The 26861-nt window shown below is 38.8% G+C and overlaps 1 protein-coding gene across 4 annotated transcripts in view; it reads right to left on the minus strand.

Annotated features, from left to right (window-relative positions):
• Window positions 1–26593, minus strand: part of EYA3 (EYA transcriptional coactivator and phosphatase 3) — a 112322-nt gene extending 85729 nt beyond the window's left edge. Inside the window, exon 1 of one of the 4 annotated variants that reach the window (XM_044237564.1) lies at window positions 26494–26591. The gene's annotated coding sequence lies outside the window, so the exon portion shown is untranslated. Of the gene's footprint in view, window positions 1–26493 lie in introns of all 4 variants that reach the window. The other 3 variants (XM_044237566.1, XM_044237563.1, XM_044237565.1) reach the window with 3 other exon arrangements.
• Between the last annotated feature and the right edge of the window lie 268 nt (window positions 26594–26861).

The following is a 26861-nucleotide window of genomic DNA, read 5'->3' on the forward strand; positions in this document are numbered from 1 at the left end:
TCTGCTTCTCCCTCTGCCCCTTTTCCCACTTGTGCTCTCTCAAATAAAATCAAATCTTAAAAAAAAAAAAAAGAAAGAAAGAAAGAAAAAGAAAGCAAAACGGCCTCATTGCTAATATGGGAAGAGTCTGAGTGGTCTAGATAGAAATCAAACCAGCCACAACATTCCCTTAAGCCAAAGCCTAATTCAGAGCAAGGCCCAAACTCTCTTTAATTCTGTAAAGGCAGAGCGAGGGGAGGAAGCTGCAGAAGAAAAATGTGAAGCCAGCTGAGGCTGGTTCCTGAGATTACAGAAAGAAGCCACCTCCGTTTCATAAAAACGCATAGTGAAGTAGCAAGTGCTGATGTAGAAGCTGTAGAAAGTTCTCCAGAAGATCTAGGTGAGATACTGATGAAGGTGGCTTCCCTAAACAACAGATTTTAAATGCAGATCAAACAGCCTTAAGCTGGAAGAAGATGCCATCCAGAACTTTCATAGCTGGAAAGAAGAAATCAACACCTGGCCTCAAAGCTTCAAAAGAGAGGCTGACTCTTGCATTTCAAAAATGCCAGGGCCCTTAAGAATTATGCTAAAGCTAGTCTGCCTGCACTCTGTAAATGTAACAACAAAGCCTGGATGACAGCACATCAATTTACAATGTGGTTATCTGAAACAAAAATTTTTTTTTAAGATTCTATTTATTTATTTTAGGGAGAGAGTGTGAATATAAGTGTGTGTTGGCGGAGAGGCGCCAGAGAGAGAGGGACAAGCAGACTCCATGCTAAATGTGGAGCAGTCTGGGCTTGATCTCAGACCCTGAGATCGACCTCAGCCGAAATAAACCAACAGTTGGATGCTCAGCCGACTTGAGCCACCCAGGTGCCCCAGCATTCTGAATGTTTTAGTCCCACTACTGAGACCTACTGCATAGAAAAAAAGATTCCTTTCAAAATATTACTGCTCATTGACAATGCACCTGATCATTTAAGAGCTCTGATGCAGATACACAATGAGATTAATGTTGTTTTCAAGCCTGGATTATATTATTCCAAAATTAAAATTATACTAAAATAATTATTCCAAAATAAAAAACTTATCTTTAAAAAAGGGGGTATCACTACACACTAGCATGGCTGCAATAAACAAAGGAAAACTGGCCATACCAAGTGTTGACAAGGATGTAAAGCAACTACAATTCTCACACATTATTAGTATGAATGCAAAAAGGTACAACACTGCCACTGCGGAAAAGTTTGGTAGTTTCTTATAAACTAAACATATGTTTACCATATGACCCAGCAATCCCACTGAAGTATCCACCTAAATGAAAACTTATGTTCGCACAAAAACCCGTACATGAATGCATATAGTGGCTTTGTTCACATATACAGTAAAAACTGTAAACAACTTAAATGTCTTTTAAACCGGTAAATGAATCGACTGTTGTATATTTATAGGATGGAATATTATGCAGCAATTCATGGAACAACTTAGATGAATCTCCACTATGCTAAGTGGAAGAAGTCAAGGTCAGGCATCTACATATTGTATACTTCCATTCATACGGCATTTTTTATATAACTGTAAGGAAAGAAAAGATATCAGTGGTTGCCAGGTGCTAGGGATGGGAGACTGGACTGCTTCCACAGGGTTACAAGGGAACTTTATTGGGATGATGGAACTATTCTCCATCTTGATTATATTGGTCATTACATGATGGTATGTATTTGTAAAACTCATAGAACTGTACACTTAATATGATGAATTTATTATATGTGAATTATATCTCATAACATTATAAAAGGATCTATTTACATATTTAGAAAAATTAATTATATACAAAGTTGATTAAAATTCTGTAACTGTAATAGATGCAAATAAAATTATAATTAGATCAATTTATGAGTACATGGACTGAAATGTTGGTTAAGAAAATTATAAAGAGTTGAATCAACAGTTCATGAGTACATGAAATGGCAGTACTACTTGATATCTTAACAGAAGAGTTTTCCATTACATAGATGACTTAAATAAGGTCAAATTGTATAAATTTTTAATTTTAAATATGACTACCCTCAAACAGACACTCCTTCCCTACCTAAACTGGAGTGGTGGAAGAATTCTTCACCTATGCTGAGCCACTATAGGTAGATCTAAACAATTCCATCATCAGAAGCAATTACACCTAAAATAAGCAACTGATACCTGGGATGCCTGGGTGTCTCAGTCGGTTAAACATCTGCCTTCTGCTCAGATCATGATCCCAGGGTCCTGGGAATGAGCTCTGCTTTAGGCTCCCTGCTCAATGAGGAACCTGCCTGCTTCTTCCTTCTCCCTCTACTCCTCCCCCCTGCTTGTGTCAAATAAATATATAAAATCTTAAAAAAAAATAGAAACTGATATTTACTTAAGGACAAAAACACAAAGTAGGGGGTACTTAAGAGATAGGCAATGAACCAAAGATCTCTGCAAAACATATACACATTTATCAAGCCAGAAGAATTACTACACAGCAAAATACTTTGCAAACCCAATGATACCATGAAAACATGTGTCTGACAAAAACAAAGAGAAAAAAAAAATCCCAAAGAAAAAAAAAATTTTTAAAGATTTTATCTATTTATTCAAGAAAGAGAAAGTGAGAGAGATAACAGAGGGAGAGAGAGAAATAGACTTGCCGCTGACCAAGGAAAGAGCCCAATGCAGGGCTTGATCCCAGGACCCTGATGTCATGACCCGAGCCAAAGGCAGTCACCTAACCACCCCTCAAAGAGAATTCTTTAGTTGGAAGTCTTAAAAGAGAAAAGTCACATAAAAGCCCACATCATCATTTATGGAGTGTCATTATGGATGTTAACACTGTACAGCACTGTTTTCTTTTAAAAAATATTTAAGGGACTTAGAAGAATAATACCAAAAAGGGTGCAAAAACTTGTTAAGCAAGCTTGCTTTGTAAGACACATGTTTCAGGGGCACCTGGCTGGCTCAATGGGTTAAGCCTCTGCTTTCAGCTCAGGTCATGATCTCGGGGTCCTAGAATTGAACCCTGTACGGGGCTCTTTGCTAAGCAGGGAGCCTGCTTCCTGCTCTCTCTCTGCCTGCCTCTCTACCTACTTGTGATCTCTGTCAAATAAATAAATAAAATCTTTTTTAAAAAGTCAATTTCAAAATTCAGTGAATACTTACATTCAAAGAATCTAGTACAATACATGTGCCCAACACAAATAAAGGTACCCCAAAAATGTCAGTCCCCTTTGCATTTTTTAGTATCTTGCTAGGCACCAAGAGTGGAAGAATATATAAGTAGGACCACTTCCACAGGCTATTCACATTCTACTGGATTTCTTAGTTATGAAACCACTGCAAATCCGCAAAAGAAAAAAAAAGTCAAAATTTAAAACTCCAATCTTTTAATTTGTATAGTGGTTTCTATACCACTGTAAAACGTTTTTTATGGAAATTAGAGTTAATTTTTCACTAATAGTCTTTTCTCAGTCCATGTCTGTATATGTCCTATAGAGTAAGCTCTTTGTATTTTTCTTTCCTTTTTAAATTGAAGTATAATGAACATACAGTGTTATATTAGTTTCAGGTGTACAATACAGTGATTCAACGATTCTGTACATTACCCAGTGCTTATCAAGATAAGTCTCACTTCCCTTTATTTCACCATTCCTCATCCATCTCCCCTCTGGCAACCACCTGCTTGTTTTCTGCATTTAAGAGTCTGGGTTTTTTGGTCTTTTTTCTTTGTTCATTTGTTTTGCTTTTTAAATTCCACATATGAGTGAAATCCTATGGTATCTGTATTTCTCTGACTGACTTCCCTTAGTATTATACCCTCTAGGTCCGCCCATATTGGTGCAAATGGCAAGATCTTTTCTTTTCTTTTTATGCCTGAGTAGTACTCCTGCATGTGTGTACAGGTACCACACCTTCTACCTTCTTTACTTATTTATCTATGAACAGACACTTGGGTTGCTTCCGGGGGTTGGCTACTGTAAATAGCAATAAACATAGGGGTGAAAAAATATCTTTCTGAATAATTAGTGTTTTCATTTTCTTTTGGATAACTACTCAGTAGTGGAATTACTGAATCACATGGTAATTCTATTTTTATTTTTTGAGGAACCTCCATACTGTTTTCTAGAGTGGCTGCACCAATCTTCACTCCCATCAAGTCTGCATGAGGGAGGGTTTCTTTTTCTCCACATCCTTGCCAACATTTGTTATTCAGTGTGTTCTTTGGAAAAACGTCTATTCAGGTCTTCTGCCCATTTTTAAATCAGGTGATTGTTTATTTAGTGTTGAGTTTAAAGTTCTTTTTATATTTTAGATATTAACCTTTTTTTTTAGATTTTTTTTTTAAAGATTTTATTTGTTTATTTGACAGACAGAGATTACAAGTAGACAGAGAGGCAGGCAGAGAGAGAGAGAGGGAAGCAGGCTCCCTGCTGAGCAGAGAGCCCGATGCGGGACTCGATCCCAGGACCCCGGGATCATGACCTGAGCCGAAGGCAGTGGCTTAACCCACTGATTTTTTTTTTTTTAATTTATTTGACAGAGAGAGAGATCACAAGTAGGCAGAGAGGCAGGCAGAGAGAGAGAGGAGGAAGCAGGCTCCCTGCTGAGCAGAGAGCCCGAGCGGGACTCGATTCCAGGACCCTGAGATCATGACCTGAGCCGAAGGCAGTGGCTTAACCCACTGAGCCACCCAGGCGCCCCGAAAGATTTTTTATTTATTTATTTGACAGAGATCACAAGCAGGCAGAGAGGCAGGCGGGGCGGGGGGAAGCAGGCTCCCTGATGAGCAGAAAGCCTGATGCAGGGCCTGATCCCAGGACCCTGGGTTCAGGACCTGAGCCAAAGGCCGAGGCTTGAACCTACTGAGCCACCCAGGTGCCCCAGATATTAACCTCTTATTAAAAGTATCATTTGCAAATATCCACTCCCATTCAGTAGGCTGTCTTTTTGTTTTGTTGATGATTTCTTTCTCTGTACCTTTCATTTTGGTGTAGTCAGTCCATATCTTGTATTTTCTGCAGGATCTGATGATGCTAACTGCACCCTCTGTGCTAGATTCCTTTTAGGATACCTGAAAATTGCCTTCTTTATCCACAATATTAAGTACTTTTAGGCCTTACACACACATGTACATATGTGTGTGTGTATATCTATTTTTTTCTCCTAAGTAGTTCTGCTTCTCTCATGAACCCTAACATCTGCCAGACTGAAAAAACCCTGACATCTCCCAAAAAGATTACAACCATTAATATCTACTTCCCTGTGCCTTAACCAGTACCAAGTACCATCAATCTTTTTAAATTAAATGTCTGCCTAATTCAGTAGGTAAAACATGATCTCAAACTGCATGATTTATATCTCTAATTGTAAGTGAAAACAAGTGTTTTTTAAAAAGATTTTATTTATTTATTTGACTGAGAGAGAATCACAAGTAGGCAGAGAGGCAGGCAGAGAGAGAGAGGGAAGCAGGCTCCCCTCTGAGCAGAGAGCCGGACGTGGGGCTCGATCCAAGGACCCTGAGATCATGACCTGAGCTGAAAGCAGAGTCTTAACCCACCGAGCCACCCAGGCACCCCGAAAATAAGTTTTTTGAGACGTTTGACATTTTTCTAGTAAATCTGCCTACTCCTATCTTTTGCCCAATTTTTACATAATTGTTGATCATTTTCTTAATATTTGGTATGAGGACACTGTAAATTTTGGAAATGAGTCTTTTCACTTATACATTTTCTTTCCCCTTGTCATTTATCTTTGTAAGTGAAGTAAGGAGATCTCCTTACTTACATATATGTTTAGAGAGGCTAATAATAGCATAGTGATTAAGAGAACAGATCATGGGAGGCACCTGGGTGGCTCATTCTGTTAAGCTTCTGCCTTCGGCTTAGGTCATGCATGATCCCAGGGTCCTGGGGATCTGCTCCTCCACCTGCTTGTGTGTTCTCTCTCTTTTTCTCTCAAATAAATAAATAAAATCTTAAAAAAAAAAAAGAGAGAGAGAGAACAGATCATGGAATCAGTCTGCCTAGATTCAAATCCTACCTTCTGTCACTTAATTGCTGTGTTACTGTATGCATCAATCTCCTAAACTGTAAAATGGGGGGGGAGCAATAATATTATCTGTCTCACAAGGATGTTAGGAGGGTTAAATGTGTTAATTAATGTAAAGAGCTTATGATAATAACACTGATGCATAATAATTGTTAAGCATTAGGTGTTATTTGTTTCACCTATTAAATGCTTAGCCAGTTGCCCCAACACTTAGTAAATCTTGCCTTTTTCTCCAATTATCTGAAATGCCAATTTTATAATAAACTAAATTTCTGTATATAAACTGTTAAGTTTTGCTGATCTATTTGTACTTCCTCAGATTTAACTTGCATTACTATAATTTCATAACATGTTGTAGAGGCGCTTTTTTTTCCCCCAGTAATTTCATATATTTTAATACTTGGAAAGGCTAGTCTTCATTCTCTTTTCTCAGATTTTATGCTTTCCAAATGAGCTCCAGGGGCGCTGGGTGGCTCAGTCGGTTAAGCGTCTGCCTTCAGCTCTGCTTGGGTCGTGATCCTGGGGTGTTGGGACTGAGCCCTACATTGAGTTCCCCGCTCGGCAGGGAGCCTGCTTCTCCCTCTCCTTTTGCCTGCAGCTCTGCTACTTGTGCATTCTCTCTCTCTCCATCAAATTAAAAAAAAAAAAAAAAGTTTAAAAAACAAATGAGCTCCAGAGCAATGTTGTCAAATTTTCAAAAACTGATATTTTAATTTAAATTGCATTAAATACTTAATTTAGAGGAAAATGTAAGTTTACAATATTAAGCTCTCCTACCTAAAGGCACAAAATATATTTCCAGTTATTCTTTTTTAAAATATCTCTTAGTAGACCCTCTCTATTTATGTTCCTATTTTATCTGTTTGCTTTTTACATTTTTCATTATATTTTCCAAAAAGGTTATTTTGTATATATAGGAAAGCTACTGGTACCGGTACTTTTGTAAACTGCCATTTTACTAAAGTCTCCTTCTTTCTCATAATGAGAACAGTAAGATGGTTCATTGTTAAACTGCCATTTTACTAAAGTCTCCTTCTTTCTCATAATGAGAACAGTAAGATGGTTCATTGTTGAGTCTATTTGGTTGATGGTAAGACGGCTGATTGTTGACTCTATTTTCCCCTGCTGCATAAAAATAGTTTCCTTCCTCCTTCCCAATATTAACCTCTTTATATCATTTTCTTGCCTAATGATACTGGTTTATACACTTACAAAAAATTATTTATTTATTTGACAGAGAAAGAGCACAAGCAGGGGGAGAAGCAGGCTCCCTGTGGATCATGACCTGAACCAGAGGCAGAAGCTTAACCAACTGAGCCATCCAGGCTCCATTATACCTCTACTATAATATTAAGTCCTAAATGCTGGGTATCCTTTTCCTGTTTCTAACATCAGTGAGAATACTTCTACCATACCACTACTAAGTATGATACTGATTTTGGTTTGAAATACATTTTTCCTTAATCATGTCAAATAGGAATTCATCGATTTTAATTAAATGAAGAACATTTATCAGGAATGGATATGAATTTGGTCAAATGCTTTTTTGGCATGCCAAACGATGGTTTTTCTATGGTTTTTCATATGGCTTTTCTCTCATCTATTAAAACATGTTAATAGATGTTCTAATATTGAGCCATATATGCGTTTATTTCAGAAATCAAACCCTTGGAAGGGGGACGCTTGGATGGCTCAGTCAATCAAGCATCTGCCTTCCGCTGAGGTCATGATCCCAGGGTCCTGGGATCGAGCCCCCCATCAGGCTCCCTGCTCAGTGGGGAGCCTGCTTCTCCCTCTCCTCCCGGCTCATGGTCTCTCTCACAATGTCTGTCGCCATCTCTCTCTCAAATAAATAAACAAAATCTTAAAAAAAAAAAAAGAAAAGAAAAGAAAATCGTTTGATTAGAGAATATTATTTTAACATACTGCTGAATTCTATTTTCTAGCACTGAATTTAAGATTTTTACATTGATACCTGTAAGATTCTTCTACAGCTTCCTATTTTGTGGTGTTCATGAAGCTCTAGAATCAACATTTCATTGGCTTCCTTAAAAGAACTATAAACTTTCCTTCTCTATCCATGCTCTGGAACAGAGTTATCTATTCCTTGGCTATTTGAGGTAACATATACCTATGAAAACATTTAGGTCCAACAGTTTTTATGAAGCGGTCCTTTGATAACTTTGATTCCCTTTATAATTTGTCTCCTGAATTTCTTTCTTCTAGGGTCAAATTTGGTAACATTTTCTAAAACATCTATTTCATGCAGACTATCAAGGTTATTTGCACAAGGTTTTACACCATAATACATGTGTGTAGTTCTTTTTTTTTTTTAAGATTTTATTTATTTGACAGAGAGAGACGAGGCGAGAGAGGGAGCACAAGCAGGGGGAGGGGGAGAGGGAGAAGCAGGCTTCCCTCTGAGCAGGGAGCCAGATTTGAGGCTCGATCCCAGGACCCTGGGACCATGACCTGAGCCGAAGGCAGACACTTCATGATTGAGCCACCCAGGTGCCCCGCATGTGTGTAGTTCTTTAGTTCTCTTCGTTAGAATGACTTCTACCATAAAACCTTCCAAACCTCATCCAAATCAGTTTCCTCTCAATGAAATTCCTATTATCAAAATCAGTAATCAGAACATTCGGGTTCATGAGAGCTGATGAAGCATACCCATTTAGATCCTCTCTCTCTCCTGATATCCACCCCATTAAAATAACAGCAAAGTGGGGGGCGCCTGGGTGGCTCAGTGGGTTAATGCCTCTGCCTTCGGCTCAGGTCATGATCCCAGAATCGAGCCCCACATCAGGCTCTCTGCTTGGCGGGGAGCCTGCTTCCCCCTCTCTCTCTGCCTGCCTCTCTGCTTACTTGTGATCTCTGTCAAAATAAATGTAAAATAAAATAAAATAAATTAAAATAACAGCAAAGGAATGAAACAGATAAAATACACAACAATAAAATAAGAACAGGGGGGCGCCTGACTGGCTCAGCTGGAAGAATTTGCGACTCTTAAACTCAAGGTCATGAGTTTGAGACCCACTTAATTTTTCTTAAGCAGACATTACTTAAATAAATAAATGAAATTAAAATTTAAAATGAAATAAAAACAGTGACTTCAAGGGGATTAATACTGGAGTCATTCATTTACTCACCATGTCAAGAAATATTTAAGGGACACCTGGCTGGCGTAGGGGGTGGGGCATGCGACTCTTTTTTTTTTTAAGATCCTACTTATTCATTTGACAGAGAGAGATCACAAGCATGCAAAGCCGCAGGCAGAGAGAAGGGGAAGCAGGCTCCCCACTGAGCAGAGAGCCCAACTTGAGGCTCGATCCCAGGACCCTGAGACCATGACCCGAGCTGAAGGCAGAGGCTCAACCCTCTGAGCCACCCAGGCGCCCCGTGGCATGCGACTCTTGATCCTGGGATCATGCCCCATGAAGGCCACAGGGCTTACTTAAAAAAAAGGAAGAAAGAAAGAAAGAAATATTTTTATGTACTAGGCATTGTTCTAGGCACTGGCAATAAAGCACTGTGCACAAAGAGTCCCTGATCTTAGTACAATTACGTTCTAATTGGAAGGAAGAGACAGATAAAAAGTAAATTATTATTCAAGCAGCAGTAAGGAATAGAAAATAGGACAAGGAAACAGAGAAACTGATTCTATAGAACCTGGATTTTTTGTTGTACGTGGCCACTGAGGTCTCTGCTGTTAGTTTAATGGTCAGCTAATGATTAGATAGATTTCCCTAGTCCCCTGGAACCAATAAATCTCCTAGTCCTTACTGATGGGCTTTCTATGTATATTAGGGCACACCTTCAGCACTCAGCCAGTCAGTTCACAATTCTGGCTTAGCCTTAGTATCTGCAGGCACAGAGCCTCCAGATGAACCAGAATTGAGAATTTAGTGCGTTCTCAGGTCCTTCCTAAACATCCATACTGCTCAACATCTGTGCAACAGCATTCTAGATTCCCAGGAACGCATCAAAGCTTTACAGATCTCCTATGGACATCTATTCCCCAGCTTTTCCTTTTAAGCTTTTTTGGTTAGCCTGTTTGCCCCAACTGTTATTCACTACCACAGTCAGCTGAGATGTTCAATAATTGCCTCTAAATTTTTCTCAGTGAACACCCTGGGGGCGGGGGAGGGGAGAATTCTTCAAGTGTGCAGATGAGGTCTTGTAAGGAACTACCAGACAGGTCAATAATAACAAGAAATGACAGGTCAAATACAACTGACAATTCTCTGAGAATGGGGCTTTGAAGAACCAATCTTGTTCCATAGCTTCCAGTTGGTTTCTAGGCTGCTAGTTTTCACCATGATTGGAGGCTACTAGTTTTCAAAGCTACTGTGGAACTGGAGAGGAGGATGGCATTTGGTTAAGTTAAACTGCTACAAAGTTCACTGTTTTCCTGAAATGTGGCCATTTTTCTTGAATAAATGTTCCCAGTTTGCTGTAAACCTATGGTTAATTTTCAGAGTTCTGGAAGAGTTGGTTCTATGTCTGCCAGTGTTCTCACTGCTTTTAGGAAGGAGAAAACTTTCAGAGGTTCTTACTGTCATTATTGCTGACTGCTTTTTAACTGAGAAATTCCTTTCACTCTTTTTTTTTCTTCTTTTTTTGAGAGAGAGAGAACGTGCCTCAGTGGGATGGGGGTGAGGGCTGAGGAGAGAATCTTAAACTGGCTCCACACCCAGCATGAAGCCCGGCACAGAGCTCAATCTCATGACCCGAGGGACTGTGACCTGAGCCGAAATCAAGAGTTAACAAGAGTTAACACTTAACTGACTAAGCCCCCGGGCGCCCCTTAACTCAACCTTTATACTTATTATTTTGCTATTTCTCTTTAAAATTTCAACATTTACATTTATTTCATTATTTCTTCAAATTACTAAAAATGCTTATCTTTAAAATCTCCTTCGGCTTATACTATTCACTATTGACTTTAGTGTCAGTTACATTTGATCCCTCTCTTTCATAGCATTAATTTTCCTCAAGTGATTAAATCTAGATTGTTAGAGTTCACTGTTTTTAAAAGAGTTTATTTATTCATTTGAGAGAGAGCACAGAGGAAGAGTAAGGGGGAAGCAGACTCCCCACTAAGCAGGGAGCCTGACAGGGCCCTGAGCCAAAGGCAGACGCTTAACCAAATGAGCCACCCAGGTGCCCCTAGAGTTCATTTTTGTAGTTGGGAGTTTTAACTCAACTTTTTTTTTCTCAGAGTGGATGAGAATCTTTGTTCATCTGTTGCTTTAAGTAGGTTCTAGTTATACATATTCACTTCCACTGATTATGAAGAGGGGAGAAACACACAGTTAGGCCTGGTCTGCTGGTAACCTGCTTTCTAGATATGAATCCCTGTCTCTTCTGAACATCACAAATTATTAGGGATATATCTGGCCTCTTATGCCAAGACTCACTTTCAGAGCAACTAGCAAAATTTTATCCTGGGGAGAAACACTGGAGTTAACTACTCATTTTGCTTTTCGCTTCCTCTGCGACTTCAGGCTCCTCATGCTTCTTTCTCTAATCTCAAGATTCACTCATTCATTTATAAAATATTTATTGGATGTCTATTATGTGCCCGGCATTAGTTTAGATATTGGAAATTCAGGGATAAACATGAAGGCCCCAGCCTCAAGGAACTTATATTCTAACAGAAAGATGAACAAATATGTAATTTCACAAAGTAGTAAGTACCACAGGAAACAACACAAAGAATAGAGACTGACTACAAGGGAGCTATTTCAGATAGGGTGGTAACTTCTCTGAGGTGATAATATTTCAGCAGAGATCTGAATAATGAAAAGGAGAAAGTTGTAAGAAGATGCAAAGGAAAAGGTTTCAGAAGGAAACAAGTAAAAAGAAACTGAAAGGAGGGGCACCTGGGTGGTTCAGTCAGTTAAGCATCTGCCTTCAGCTCTGGTCATGTTCCCAGGGTCCTGGGATTGAGTTCTACATCAGGCTCCTAGCTCAGTAGGGAGCCTGCTTCTCCCTCTGCCTGCCGGGGGTCCCCCTGCTTGTGCACTCGCACATGCGTTCTCTGACAAATATATAAAATTTTTAAAAAAAGAAGAAAAAAGAAACTGAAATGATAACATCTTGGCATGTTTGAGAAATAGCAAAAAGGCCACTGTTAGCAAGTGAATGAGTAGCTGAAAACAAAGACCAAGAAGCAGGCAAGGGCAAGATCACACACAGCCTTGTAACACGTGATACGGAGTTTGGGAAGGCAATGGGTGTTTCAAACAAAGGAATGACATAATCTAATTAATATACACTAAACACCATGGGGAGAACAGACCATGGAAATACATGCCCTCCACAAGCAGACTGTTCAATGTGTCTGGAAAGCACTTTCCCAGCCTTTATCCAGGGGACAAACACCGAATGCTCAAAATCACTATACTCCAGGCACCCTTCATTTCTTCATAATTGTCTACGTGGAGTCTGATACATTTCTAAAACTTCTTTTTTTATTTCAAAGATTTTATTTATTTTTTCGACAGAGATCACAAGTAGGCAGAGAGAGAGGGAAGAAGGCTCCCTGCTGAGCAGAGAGCCCGATGTGGGGCTCCATCCCAGGACCCTGGGATCATGACCAGAGCTGAATGCAGGGGCTTTAACCCACTAAGCCACCTCGGCGTCCCCAATTCTGAAACTTCTACATATACCTTCAGTTGTGACTTCTTCTCCTAGTCTCTACTGATTCAATCTTATTGTTTCTTATCTTTTAGAAATTCACCAATCTCATCAACTGATGGTAACTTTTCTCGATATATTACCTTTCAAAAAACTTCTAACAAACCTAACATATTAATCAGAGTCCTGTGAGCTCAAGTGTCCTGCTGAAGTAGACACAAAAATCCAGCAGACCTATACTCAGCTGATCTACCTTCAGACTGTATTTCAAGGCACCCTAAGAAAGCCTTTTAGTTCCACAATTCAGGCATCAGCACAACTCACATTTCTGGGGGGAGTGGGGGGGAATTTTAACCAACTACACCTTCTGTGTAATTGTGTATCCACAGAACTGTCTGTGGATAGACAAAAGCCATCACCATGCTGGTGAACTCCTTCCATAAATAAACAGCCCAGCCAACTGACTGTGGTAAAGCTGGTGAATTCTTCTGGTTACTTTATTTGGGAGATATGACTGACCAACATATTATGGTATTGTCAGCTGTAGGAATATTTATAGTAACTTTATAATAACAGAACACTCAGAACTTACTGAGAAAAATTTTTAAAAAATACAATTAGAGGGCGCCTGGGTGGCTCAGTGGGTTGAGCCGCTGCCTTCGGCTCCCGTCGTGATCTCAGGGTCCTGGGATCCAGTCCCGAATCGGGCTCTCTGCACAGCAGGGAGCCTGCTTCCCTTCCTCTCTCTCTGCCTGCCTCTCTGCTTACTTGTGATCTCTCTCTGTCAAATGAATAAATAAAATCTTAAAAAAAAAAATACATTTAGAGGGGCGCCTGGGTGGCTCAGTGGGTTAAAGCCTCTGCCTTCAGCTCAGGTCGTGATCCCAGGGTCCTGGGATCGAGCCCCACGTCGGGCTTTCTGCTCAGCAGGGAGCCTGCTTCCCCCTCTCTCTCTGCCTGCCTCTCTGCATACTTGTGATCTTTATCTGTCAAATAAACAAAATCTTTATTTAAAAAAATACATTTAGAGTGTACTAAATTCTTTTTTTTTTTTTGAGATTTTATTTATTTATTTGAGAGACAGAGAATGAGAGAGCGAGCACAAGAAGGCGATGGTCAGAGGGAGAAGCAGACTCTCTGCTGAGCAGAGAGCCTGATGCAGGCAGAACTAGATTCCAGGACTCCAGATCATGAACTGAGCTGAAGATAGTTGCTTAACCAAATGAGCCACGTAGGGGCCCCTAGGCTGTACTAAATTCTTTTTTTTTTTTTAAGATTTTATTTATTTATTTGACAGAGATCACAAGTAGGCAGAGAGGCAGGCAGAGAGAGAGGAAGGGAAACACGCTCCCTGCTGAGCAGAGAGCCCAATGTGGGGCTTGATCCCAGGACCCTGGGATCGTGATCTGAGCTGAAGGTAGAGGCTTCAACCCACTGAGCTACCCAGGCACCCCTGTACTAAATTCTTAATAGGAAAAATACTTGATCAGGAATAGATTCTCTAAGAAAAACTGTTCTTAAAATTTCTAGTATTATTTCTTGGAAAATCATCCTTTGAAGTTGTTTATAAGACAATCTTTAATAAAAATTATGAAAAATTATCCCCACAAGCTTCTGATAAAATAAGGAGATCTGTTCTATAAGAAAAATTCCAAAGCACAGTAAAAAGTATAGAGAAGAAATGAGTTAACCTGAATTGTATCTGTCAAAGTGAGCTTAACAATAATCCTATAGTTCTATGTTCTTTCCAGTTCTCCTTGGTTTTAGTAACTTGTCAGTCACAAGCTCAAGAATTTAATGTGTAGCAATCCAGACTCCAAGGAACTCAAAACCTCCAAAATTTTATCTTTATCCTCCTTTAATCTGTGAAGTTAACATTTCTAAGAGAATCATAATTTTTTCTGTAGGTACTATGGCCTGATACATGGTTTATTCCAACATGAATATCCTACAAATGCGCTGTTTCCAGTTATACTGAAAAACTTGTACCCTACCTCTTCCTCATTCAAAAGTCAAAACTTTACATCACACTTTATAAAGCTACATATAACACATTTATACATCAGCTCTCCATTATTCACAGAAAATTTATCTTACACTATATTAACAGAACTAAGTCTTTTGAAATGCATGTCTTTAGCTGTCAGAACTATAAAATCTAGGTTCAGTTCTTTCATTATTGTTTTATTTCTCCAAACTTATTTACTCCTTTGAGAATTCATCACCCAAAAATTCAGTGCTGTCATTTTAGCAGAATGAGGAACAGTGATTTTTTCCCATATTTTTAAAAATTTAATTCCAATGTAGTTAACATACAGTGTCATATTAGTTTCACAATAATAGTGAAGTTTGAACACTTGTTCTTTTATTTTACTCTTTTCAACATAATTTACCTCTGTAAGAGACAGGTTTGGCAAGCCTGAAGCATTAGCTCTGGAGCCAGACTACTCAGGTCCAAATCCCAGCTCTACACTGATGAAAGGTGTGGGAGTTTAGTTATTTAACTTTCCTGTGCCTCAATTACTTCATCCATCCATCCATACTTCATCCATAAAATGGGAATAACAAGTGTCTTTGTCAAAAGATTTAAATGAGCTAATATTTGTGAAGCTCTCAGGATAGTGCCTAGCACCAGAGTAAGCATCATATAGCGATTTGTTAAAGAAAAATAAAATAAATATTTTAGACACAAGATAAATTCAGGAAAGAAATCTGGTCTTGAGTGAAAGTCAATTCAGCAACTAGCTGTCTTTAGTTTTTCAAAGGGAAAAATATTAAAATTATTAAGGATAAGATCCAAGTAACAAGAGATTCCTATAAGAAATTAAATAAATTGGACCTGTAGTTTTGCCCTTTTCATTTGGCTTTGAGTACAAATATCCTACAAGAGAGCTTTCCCTGTAAGTCCTTTGCAAGGAAAGCTGTTTTTAAGCTCCAGGACAATAAAACATTGAATGTCAATCACATCCTGTTAGCAAATACACAGAACTCATCATGGTCACAAATACTTTCAGGAGATCCAACTGTGCATTTTGAGTTATTAATAGCTAACATTTATGGAATGTTTTTTATGCCTCAATGTCCTAAGTACTTTACGTGTATAACTCATTTAATCCACTCAGTAAGTCTTTGATAGGTACTAGTTATTATTATCACCATTTTACAGATGGGAAAACTAAAGTACAGAGAGGGACTTGCCCAGGGTTATTGACCTAGTAAGTCACCAACCTGGAATTCAAGCCCAGACAGCCTAGCCTCAAAGCCATAGGTCTCAAACCACAGTTATGTGCCATTCAATACGGAACATCACAGGCAGCACTGATGACTTCAGAAAGCTGACCAAGCTAAAAATGCACGCGATGCCATGCCACACTCGCAAGTAGCCAGAATTCACAAGCCAGATAAAAATACTGAGGCAAGTTTTCTTCTTTATCCTCTCATTCTCATTCTCCCAGGCTTCTCAAGTGAATGAGTGAATAAAGTGAAGTGCTTTATTATTTTTTTAAGATTTCTTTATTTATGTTGAGAGAGAGAGAGGGAGAGAAAGTGCATGAGCAGAAGGGGCCGAGGGAAAGGGAGAGAGAATCTCCAGCAGACCCCTTACTGCGTGTGGAGCCCCACACAGGGCTCCATCTCATGATTACAACCTGAGCTGAAACCAGAAGCTGGATGCTTACCTGCCTGCGCTACCCAGGCGCCCCAGGTGAAAAAAAAAAAAAGTGCTTTAAACAGTGCCTGGAACAGAAAGCGTGAGGAGGTGGTGGTGATCAACAGTAGGGTGTGCTGCTGACGCTGCCTCACTCTAATGGCTACGATAATGCTAGGAACTGCTGGGACCTCTACTATCTTTTCCCCTTTGCGATTACAGGAAAGGAGTCCGGACAATATATAAAACATACACACAGTCCACTCTTCAGCCACATCACTTTCACCTGATCATCTACACACAGATGCAAACTTCTACACTCCTCAGTTCTCTTTTTTGGCTTACAAAGACTGGACTGGAGCCAGAAGAAAGCAGAATAAAGCAGCTTTGTAACCTTTTGACTAGTTGCCAAGAGCAGGAGCAGTTGGTGAAAAGCAAATTCATCAACTTAAACTTTGACTATTATTTGGAATCTAGCAAAGGATTCCAATGATAGAAGCGCTGCATGTGACCAAGCGTTTTCAAGCTCCTGATTCCGTATTACTGTAGTTCTAAAACTAACTGCCTAGACAAAGTAAAACACAGATGACAGCAATGACAATCAGGGCAATAGGGTCTCCCTCTCCCAACTGTTCTGCATAGTTACTTAGATCAAAAGCTTGAAAGAATCAAGATACATTTCAGAGAAAGAAAATAACAAACCCAAACATTTCAATTACAAAAAAGACGATATTGGAAAAAATCTAGCAGTCATTAGAATTTTCCAAACTTCCCAAACGCATTAATATATTATCTTACTAACTTAGTGGAGACCACGAGTTTTGAATGAAATACAATAAAACAAAATAGAAAAAAAAATTACAATTCATTACCAGTAGTGTAAGGATAATACTGTTTCACAAAACTCCTACTTCACTTTTAAACATTAATATGTACAAGTACTGGATAATGTACATATGTGTATACAGACTCAGTAACAATGAAAAACTGCATCTTATAGTGGATCATGATTTAAAAAATTTGAAAGCCACTTTAACAGAATATAAAATACTGGCCAGAGAAAAGGAGGAAAATATCCACTTCAAACTACACAGGAAATAACATTGAGTCTTGGTGGTTCTCTAAATTACAGTTTTTTCAAAGCAACCCTCTGAAAAAGAACAAAAAAGGAAAAGGAAACCGTCTGCGTAAGAATTAATAGTTTAACAGAGTTATTCCAAATAGACAACAATTTCACAGAATGTGAGGTATCGAAACTAAATAAATAAATACTAACAGGAGATACACAGAAATGAGACAAAACAAAGATTTTCAGTTCATCTAGCTATTAAATGCCACGTGAATACTAGAGCCGGCTTCTTTTCTTTGCAAAAGCTCTCATTCTCACTGTCAAGAACTCTTATTCAGAGTTCATGGTCTTGTTATCTAATCATGGATTCTGAATCGACAACAAAGATTTGGTAAAAAGTAAAAGCGAATTTGAAAAATTCAGTGAATTAATAACACACTGATTTCCAGGGCACTTTTTTCCTAAGTCATGTATATACTATTTTTTATCCTACAGTGTTCTCTAAATTCTGAAATTTTCTAAAAACCAAATCATATACACATTATTTTGGATTATGCCATCAATAAAAAGAGAAACTATCGTATCTAGTGGGAAAATATTAACATCATTGTGCTAAATTAAAATTCCCTCTTATTTTGAAAAAAGGAGGAACAACAGGTGAATCTGACCTAAATCTTTTTCAACTACTATGGAAACTAAAGAATAAAGTTCAATTCCACTTTAGAGCTAATCATTCTAATTTATTCCCATAGTAACAGTGCTGATAGCAATAAACAATTTTCCTAAATCCAGTAATTGCTACATTTTTAAATTTCAGGTGAAAGAAAAAAACTATTGAAATTTTATTAGATAAACTGATTATCAAACCCACATACAAAAAAAAGAGTTGTTTTTGAAATAAAAATTAAACATTTAAACCAAAGTAAAAAACATTCTAAATACAAATAAGTAAATCAGCACAACAAAGCTTAGACTTTTTAGCTCCATAACAGTATTTTCCCCACCAAAATGAAAAAAATCAAGACTATGAAAAATGGTGTACTTATTTAATGTCTGAATAAATAAATGGGAATATGTAAGAAATAAAATAAGCAGTATCCCTAAACAAGTGTCTCTTCTTACCAGAAAGAATACTGTAGTTTTTTCCTGTTAACCAGATCTCATGATTCTCAATTGTTTTTAAAATACTCAGAAGAATCACTTCGCATATCTCAGTCCCAGACTCTTACATTAAACTACCACCTGAACTGATGTAAAATCATCCCCTTCCCTAAGGACACACAAGAATTTTTATATTTGGGAAAAACAAAAGAACAAAAGAATAATATTAATATGATTAATAATGTTCTAAATTACTATTTGCATTTTTCAATTTACAAAGGAATTAATTTGCAAAAGTTCTCCTCTTTTCTAAGTAAAACTAAAAACACTTAATTTTGCACAAATTTCCAAATTTGAAAATGAGATATATCTAAGTGAGAAATTTCAGTTTTAGTTTTGCTTCATATTTCAGAGTTGTTAAATTCATACTGGGGACACTAAGATTTCAGAGCTTGAGACTATTACATAAATTTGCTTAATATTTTGCAGATCAAAGAAAGGAAAAATATTAAGATCTAGAGGTAAGACATGTTAATAATATAGAATGTATTGTATTAAATGTATTACCTTTTCTCTTTAAAACTCAAAAGTAACCAACTTCCATAAGATAATTTTTTTTTCTTTAAGATTTTATTTATTTGACAGAGCACAAGCAGGGGGAATGGCAGAGGGAGAGGGAAAAGCAGACTCCCTGCTGAGCCAGGAACCCAATGTGGGGTCAATCCTAGGACCCTGGGATCATGACCCAAACCAAAGGTAGACTCTTAACTGACTGAGCCACCTAGGTGCCCCAACAAGATAATTTTTTTTAGGAGGGAAAGATCTGGTCCTGTTTTCCTTTCTTAATACATGATTTTTGCCTCCTAAGAAACATAGGAAATACAGGGTTTGCAATATGCCTTAAGCCAGCATTGATAAAAAGACCACGTAAAACCCCTAAGGTAACCTTAACCTACAAAGGAAGAAATCACTAAACTAGTAGAACTCTGTACAAAAAGGTCATGAACTCTGAAGCCAGAGAGACTAAACTCAAATCCAGCTCTCTGGCTAATTAGCTTTGTTACTTTGGGCAAGTTATGTAACTTCTCTGCCCTGGCTTCCTCTATTGTAAAGTGGAGATAAGAACAGTACTTAACAGGGCTGTAAAGATTAAAGAGTTAATATATGTAAACCACTTGGAATAGTTCCTGACACATAGTCAGAGCTATGTAAAGCTACTTTAATGTTTACTGTTTTACCACTACATTTTTACAGCTCAGTTGTGAAGTTTCCCAAATGAAATTTATTTAATTGTACCTATAAAGAATAGGATTTTATATTAAACTGTGATGCAAATTAACACAAGAACCTTAAACTCAATTAATGATGAAAAACCAAAGTATTTTCAAAACAGAAAAACATAAAATCTAGCTTAAAAAATCATCTACATTGTCACCAGTAAGAAGTAAGAAGTGACACTTTCTCAGGACTAAGGTTTATTTTAATTCTAATTATGTTTTCTACCCCCTGCTGCTGCTGCTGCTTTTTCTGGCTACCCCCCATAATATACATTATATTAAATCTTATAGTTTAATTCAAATATGTACAAGGAAAATCAAATTTAGGATTTAAGTATATATGTCAACCTTAATATTACCTAGTTCACATGAACAACCTATATATATATTATTAAAACGATACATAGTAGGCACCCAAAATAAATTTGCTAAAAGACATGTGTCAGAAAGATTACTGCTAACTATTTTCTAAGGCAAATAAAAGCAAATCTAACTAGTGCAAATATTAACCAAGCTAATAAGTTAAAGTGTATCCAACACAATCTGTAGTAAGATCTTTAAGACATTAAGCACTGACTGCCTGCCTAGTGGGGATCTGTTAACTTAGAGTAAGTCAACGCTATTTTTTTAATTTTTCTTTTTTTTTTTAATTTTCCACCCAAATGTTAGAGTTCCTTATTTCAGTACTATGAAAAATGTCATTGGAATTTAGAAAGAAAGTGCACTGATCCTATAGATTGCTTCAGATGGTATGGACATTGTAATAATATTAGTTCTTCCAATACATGAGCATGAACTATCTTTCTATTTATTTGCATCATCTTCAATTTTTAAATTCTTAAGAGTTTTCTGTGCACAGATCTTTCACTTCCTTGATTTTATTCCTAGACATTTTACTCTTTTTAAAAAAAAAAAAGATTTTATTTATTTATTTATTTATTTGACAGAGATCACAAGTAGGCAGAGAGACAAGCAGGGAGAGAGGGGTGGGGGAAGTAGACTCCCCACCAAACAGAGAGTCAGACGCAGGGCTGATGTGGGACTTGATCCCAGGACCCCGGGATCATGACCCGAGCCAAGGGTAGATAGAGGCTTCAACCCACTGAGCCACCCAGGCGCCCCCCCATTTTACTCTTTTTGATGCCACTGTAAATGGGATTGTTTTCCCTCTCCCTCTCTCTCTCTCTTTTAAAAGATTTATTTATTTGATGGAGAGATACATCGAGAGAGGGAACACAAGCAGGGGGTAGTGGGAGAGAGAGAAGCAGGCTTCCCACCAAGCAGGGATCCTGATGCGGAGCTCAATCCCAGGACCCTGGGATCACCACCTGAGCTGAAGGCAGGCGCTTAACAACTGAGCCACCCAGGTGCCCCTGTTTTCTCTTTCTAATAGTTCGTCATTATTGTGTAGAAATGCAGCAGATTTTTGTATACTGTTATTTTATTTTGCAAATTTACTTAATTCATTAATTCTAATAGTTGTCTATGGAAACTCTGAAGTTTTCTACATGCAGAATTAGGTCACCTGCAAATAGTAACAGTTTAACTTATTCTTAGCAATTTGGATACATTTCTTTTTTCTTTTTCTGCCTAACTGCTGTGGCTAGGACTTCCAATACTATGTTGAATAAATACAGCGAGAGTGGGCATACTTGCGTTGTTCCTGATTTTAGAAAAAAAGGCTTTCACTATTTCACTGTTGATTATGTGATGCGTTTGTCATATATGGTCTTTATTATGTTGAGGTATGTTCCCTCTATTCCTACTCTGTTAAGAGTTTTTTTTGTTTTTTTTTTTTTTTAAGATTTTATTTACTTGACAGAGAGAGAGATCACAAGTAGGCAGAAAGAGAGGGAGAAGCAAGCTCCCCGCCGAACAGAGAGCCCGACGTGGGGCTCAATCCCAGGACCCTGAGATCACGACCCGTGCTGAAAGCAGAGGCTTAACCCACTGAACCACCCAGGCGCCCCCTGTTAAGAGTTTTTAATCTAATTTTATGATTTCAATGGATGTTGAAAGGCTAGCACTATTTACACTTTTCATTTTCTAATTTAAAATACTAATACAGGGATGCCAGGCTGGCTTAGTTGGTAGAGTATATGACTCTTGATCTCGGGGTCGTAAGTTCCAGGCCCATGTTGGGTGTAGAGATTACTTTAAAAAAAAAGAAAAAGAAAAAGAAAAACACTACTGCATTATTTAAAAGGAGAAAATAGTAAAGATAAATTTTATGAAGCCCATATTTCTAATAACTGTTTTTGAATATACTAGAAATAACAAATAAAATACTCTCATTATTTTTACATTTAATAATTAGATACCCTAAAATTTAGGTTGATGGGACCAAATAAAAATATTGAGATGATGATGTGGTTGCCAATCCATTATTCACTATGTTCTCTGTCAATAAAACATATTCACAGCTTAAGCCATATATTCTGTATAAGAAAATGCACCTGCATTTCTACGTTAATTAGCGAAGGAAATTCCACCTATTTTCAACTTTATTCCAAATTAACTCCTTGATGCAAATGAATGTATAAGAAAAATAAATTATTCCTAATATTCTTAAATATACTTTGAATTATTTCTATTATTAAACTAGTCTATGTTAACTATTTTGAACTATTCTTCCTCCATTTAAAATAATTTTCAGTTAAAATACCCTGCCGCTATATGCAGAACACAAAGTCTTTTAGACAAACTATCAAAAAAGTTCTACCAGCCTTTTATCTGAAAGCAAAACAAAAAGAATGAAGTTATGAAGTGGCTCAGGCAGATCACAGAAACCATCACGCTGCAAGGTACAACTGGTAAGAACATGGAAGAGGGGTACTTTGTTTCTCAAATTTTTTTTTAATTTTTTATTTTTTATAAACATATATTTTTGTTTCTCAAATTTTTAAAGCTACATTTCCTTAAAATATATCCCAGGGTTCAAGAATAAAAATTAACCATGTAAGAAAAGCACAGTAGCAAGTAAAATGAAAAAAAAAAAAGAAGAAGAAGAAGAAGAACATTCAAAAATAAGTAAGCCAAATAAAAACAGAAAACCTGGGCGCCTGGGTGGCTCAGTGGGTTAAGCCGCTGCCTTCAGCTCAGGTCATGATCTCAGGGTCCTGGGATCGAGTCCCACATCAGGCTCTCTGCTCAGCGAAGAGCCTGCTTCCCTCTCTCAACCTTGTAGGCATAAGCTAATATGCAGAAAGTTATTTTAAATTGAGCTCTCAGGCGTACAAGCTAAGACTGCTAAACTAAAAGAGAAATTTTTATAGAAAACTGACAACGATTCCTCTCCTGAGCATTACAAACATACTCCAAGCTCTCTTTAGTGATATTTTCGTTTATTTGTTTGTTTGGATGTTAGATAAGACATGCAGGCTTTTCAGTAACTAGAAGGTCTGTTAGTATTGGGTAGGAAGACCAGGAACGCAAACACAATTGCTCCAATAAGACCATAGGATGTACATTCCATGTAAAGGCTTTTATGCAGCATTTATATCATAATAAGCTAAAGTGATTTTGGAAGAAAGAGAGAGACTCCCTAAGACTTCTCAACTTCTACGTCTGCTCAACACAACTTTTTTCAAGACCATCTTTGGGGGTGCCTGGGTGGCTCAATGGGTTAAGCCGCTGCCTTCAGCTCAGGTCATGATCTCAGGGTCCTGGGATCGAGTCCCGCATCGGGCTCTCTGCTCGGCGGGGAGCCTGCTTCCTTCTCTCTCTGCCTGCCTCTCCGTCTATTTGTGATTTCTCTCTGTCAAATAAATAAATAAAATCTTTAAAAAAAAAAAAAAAAAGACCATCTTTGAAGGCAAAATAACTTCAGCCTTCAATTTTTTTTTTTTTTTTTTTAAAGAGAGAGCTCACAAGTAGGCAGAGAAGAAGGCAGAGAGAGAGGGGGAAGCTGCTGTGCAGAGAGCTTGATGTGGGGCTCGATCCCAGGAACCTGAGATCATGACCTGAGCCGAAGGCAGAGGCTTAACCCACTGAGCCACCCAGGTACTCCTGAGCCTTCAATTTTAAAATCTGTCATAAACTTCTTATCCTAAAACTCATTCCTGTGACACAAATGTATTGAAATGAACCATTAAATACTATATTGTGCTCTCTGACCTACAACTTTAAGGGAACTAAAACCGACTTCTGAGTGCATGCACAAAACTTCTTTATTTGTAAAACCTGACCTTGGAAAAATCACCAATTCCTAAAATCTTGATTTCCTTATTTGTAAAATGAAGGAGTAAGTTTGAGCTCTATGGTTCCCTCCAGCTGTAAACTGAGAAATCCATCTAAGTTTAGACTTAGACATGCCCAAGAAATAAAAAGTTCAGAAATGAAAAAAGGTTGAAAAAGGGCCTTGCATCAATCCAAATATAAGTCTATCTATGGAATTCCCCTGGCTAAAAAAAAAAGTCTACAAACCTGGAGGTGAGGAAACATAGAGAGCCAGCCCATACTCACTCTCACTGGGATTAGTTTTTAAGGATGCCAAATGATGAGGCCACGATGAACAGAAGCTAGAGTTTCCAGTATAGGTGCTGGGGAAGAGGTATGGGTAAGGAGCTTTCAAAAGATCTTCCCTCAGCAGTTAGATAAGGCCTGAAAGCCAAACAGAAGGGTCCTTCTCTGTGGCCTGTAGGACGAATATGGCCACACTCCAAAGTCCTATGCTAAAAATAGCTGAAGGGAGCAGCTCAATTCTGGAATGAGTCAAGGTCTATGCTATGCTTGCATATGTATATGTATCATATAATGAGAGAAATTTTTCTATAACTCACCAGTCAAAAGTGAAGCAGACACTAAAAGTTATATTTATTCTGTTCACTTAAGTACTAAATTTCAGAGCACAATTTATATTCCAGAAGCTGCTTACAGAAAAACATTTGCAATCAAATGCTGGACACCACTAAAAACATCAGAAAAAAAAATAAAAATTATCCAAACCTGTGTCTCAAAATACACCTCAGATCACAAAATTTGAGAAATGGGACACAAATCACTATGAAATCCAATCTCTTCATCTTAGAGGTGACTAAGAGCCATCACAGAAATTTAAGAAATTTAAGAGAAACCTAAGTCTTAAATGAGAAAAAGATGTTTTTTTTTTTAATATTTTATTTATTTATTTGACAGAGAGAGAGATCACAGGTAAGCAGAGAGGCTGGCAGAGAGAGAGAGAGAGGGAAGCAGGCTCCCTGCTGAGCAGAAAGCCCTATGTGGGACTCGATCCCAGGACCCTGAGATCATGACCTGAGCCGAAGGCAGCGTTTTAACCCACTGAGCCACCCAGGCACCCCGAAAAAGATGGTTTTAAGACTCGTCAGTTAAGTGTCTCCTGGTTTGGCTCAGGTCTGATCTCAGTCATGAAATCCATTAAGCAAGACTCCAATCTCAGCAGGGAGTCTGCCTGAGATTCTCTCCTTCCCCCTGCCCTTCCTACTTCTTCTCCCCCCACCACTCAAATAAATAAATCTTAAAAAAAAAAAAAAAGAGTAAAGTGAAAACAATAAAGAAAAGTAAAAGACTAATAGTCGAAGACATAATGTAGTATAATGTCTGGCTTATGAAGAAATGGGAAGAAAAATAGAAAACTTGTCAATAGAGGAAAAACAAAGAAACAATTGATGAGACTTAAGGATAAAGATACATATGCACACTGAGTTCAAGCAAAGAAAATGTACTTTTGAAATTACTAACAGTGCATTCTTTAGCAGGAAACAAAATTTCAGTAATAATAAAATTTTTGGCAAAAAGCTTACAAATCTGGGGCTAAAAATCTCCCAAGAAACTCTGTCCTCTGTCATAGCAACTGTCCTGTAAGTAAAGCCTATGCAGAAAACAAAGGTGATCGTGCCAAGAATATCTGCACTTTTACCTCAGCCGTGCACATCCATTCTCAAGGGAGAGAGAACACAAAAATGACAGGACGTCCTCATGGCCTGTCAGTTAACAAGACCACACACGCCCCATCTCTAGCAGTTTCGTGTGCCTGCCACCTGTTAGTCCTCTCCAGGGAGAGTCCCCCGAACTGTGCTCCAGCAAAGAACTGGGAAAGCCTTTGTTGTTCCCTAACTACGGAAGCTACCAGAGTTGACTCTAACACAACGGCTCAAGGCAAAACTTCCCCCAGGATGGATAAATCGGCCCAGACTGGGACTTTCGCTAAGCCCTCCTCTAGGTAAGAAAAGGCGGGAGAACCCCAGGCGAAGCACAAATGTCACCTACTAGTCCCAGGAAGATATAGGGGTCGAAATTGATGGAAGTAGGGGGACGGGACCTAGGACCCCAGAAAGACAGGCTCAGTTTCGCAGTGGAGGAGGGGAAGCACAATGAGCAGGTGGGCCGTCCTGCTTCGGGAAAGAACGGCGAGATACCAGGGAGGTGCTAACAGGAGAGCCAGGCGAAAGCGAGAGGCAGTGGTGAGGGAAGCGCTGAGGCAAAAGGCAAGAAACCCGGGCTTGTAACCGGCGGATGAAGATGGGGAGGCAGCCAGGCGAGAGGTGCGCGGGGACCGGCAAGGCTAAGGCGAGGTGAATGAGGCGAGGCCAGCGAGGGAAAGGGCTGAAGTGAGGGAAGCCCTGCAGGGACAAGGGACAGGCAAAGCGAACGCCCACCCACAGGGACCAAGACAGAACTTTTGACCCGTGTCCCTACAGGCTGCATTCGACCGGCCGCATTCAGACCCTGTCTCGGCGGAGACTCACTCTAAGGCTGCAGAGGCCCCAAAGCAGGACATGGGTACTGGTCCAGACTCACAGCAGAACCAAGCGGATGGAGGAAACCGCGGCGTTAGCGTGACCCGGATGCGCATCCCTAGGAACCGGAAGTCAGGGGCCAGGGTCACCGCACAATCTACACCTCGTTCCACCAACAGCCTCTGGGCGCATGTGTCAGGCCTCACGGGGCGGGGCGAGGAAGGATCTAGACCCCTCCCACTCCACCCTCCCGAGAGCCCCGCCCCTGGTTACGGCTGGAGGGGAGCCTGGAAGTGGGTAGCGCGGAGAGGTGGTGCTTGGTTGCCAGCGGGCAGTGGTGTTGTGGCGCAGCTGAAGCGCAAGCAGCCCGGATAAAG

This window comes from Neovison vison, chromosome 2 (assembly GCF_020171115.1).
Source record: "Neovison vison isolate M4711 chromosome 2, ASM_NN_V1, whole genome shotgun sequence".
Classification (NCBI taxonomy): Eukaryota; Metazoa; Chordata; class Mammalia; order Carnivora; family Mustelidae; genus Neogale; species Neogale vison.